Below are 1,865 nucleotides of genomic sequence, written 5' to 3'. Positions count from 1 at the left end.
CTCTTAAATATTATATATATATATAAGTAAAATATATGATCAATAAACATAGGACGTGATCTTTATGTAACAGTTGCGTCACATTATTTATATTTTAAATTAATCAAATTTCTCTTTTATCACTAAATATAATATTTTTTTAAAAAAAAAATAATGAATAGGTAAATTTGTAGACACAATTTGATTGGTGGCATGAGATATAGTGCTATTACGCTCTACCACCATATTTTAGACATTTTCCGTCCATGGATATCTCTCACTATTGTAGACATTTTGAAAGATTTTTTTTTTCCCCAATGCTTTGGCCGCCGTAGGAAATTGTTTGATTTAATCTAGATAGCCAAAGTTAAAAAAAATAAAAATAAAAATCAAGTATAATTATTCTATCAACTTTTTAGCCATTAATTGCTCTATATTTTTTTTTACCAAAAAACATAATTAGAATACTAATCTAAAGGAATTATTGATGAATTCACTAAAATTTTAATTATTGGACTCAAATTATTTAAATCAAAATTTTAAAAATTTCAACAAAGGACATAAAGATGGTTTCAAAATGACATGTCCGAAACAACCGTTTACTAGGAGACCGGTGGGATTCGAATTCTTGGTGTCTATAAATAGTATTTATCTCTAAAACTTAACTCTTGAAAAATAATTTTTTGATACTTTATGTTGGACAGCCTACTGACTACTGTTGGGGTGGGGCGTGGTGCTGGGTCCCAATGAGACTGGCTGTTTCTGTTAGTGATAATTTTATTTGATTATTTTAAGGAGTGAGTAGTTATCCTAAACTCTAATAAAAGTGGACAGGAGGTTTGCTATAATATAATAACTTTGATGCATGCCTTAGATTTAAATACATGTGCATTGTTTTCTTTAATTGTGGCTATATAGTTATTATAAATAATTAATAATAATATTATTTATTATTATTGTTGTTATTATATGCCAAGTAGGACTTCCCTTTGTTGATCCGTCTTTTAGTGTTTTTTTTTTTTTTATTTTTTAAAAAGAAGAGAAAACAGTATACAGGGATGTGGACTCAGGTCGTCCTAAAAATGGCGTGGGCTCATTTGATTTATATGAATATATATTTATATCTGTAGATATGCATATGTTTTGAATTTAATCTTTCTAGAAGAACAGTATACAGGTAGAGAGAATGTATCATTATTTAAGGAAAACTACTTAATGTTGCAAGAATGATCTAATAAAGAGTTTCATATGCATGAACATTCTTTGCGGTATTTTGATAGATTAAATTAACATCATTAGTTATTGAATTTCCTGTGAAAACTGCATTAGCCTACTATTTTGCCATGTTGTTCGATAAAATATAGAATATTTAACAAAAAGGTCAAAGTGAAATAGAAAATAAATTCAGTAATATAATTGAAACAAATTACAATTTAGTAATTAACCTAAAACGAAGTTTCATCGGAACTTATGATGGTTGGTGCAAAAAATAGCGCTAACTAGTAGACGGCTCGTTCACGTGGTTATTGACGTGGCAAATCGACAGGTGATATGTGGTGCATCAGGAGCGAAAAAAAGCGTTCGAAGACGAACTAGATTTGGCCGGAACGGTAAGAATGAGAAGCGGCCAGCTGATTCATTTTTGAACTGGATTGTTAGTTCAATACCGTGTTTGATTAAGACGCGTTTACTTAAGGGGCTAATCACAACATTATAAAGTTGGTGTGACAAATATGATATTTTTACAGTTTATATGCGCCATCTGTAAAAGTGGTTGAATATATGTTGTAATTAGTCACTCTAAAAATTTGATTGTTATTATAATTAGGCTAATTTTTAGAGAGTACTAAGGAAAAAGAAAAAGAAAAAAAAAAAAAAGAGGGTTG

This window comes from Ananas comosus, unplaced genomic scaffold (assembly GCF_001540865.1).
Source record: "Ananas comosus cultivar F153 unplaced genomic scaffold, ASM154086v1, whole genome shotgun sequence".
In the NCBI taxonomy this organism is placed as follows: Eukaryota; Viridiplantae; Streptophyta; class Magnoliopsida; order Poales; family Bromeliaceae; genus Ananas; species Ananas comosus.
Note: the sequence above shows the minus strand (reverse complement) of the source record.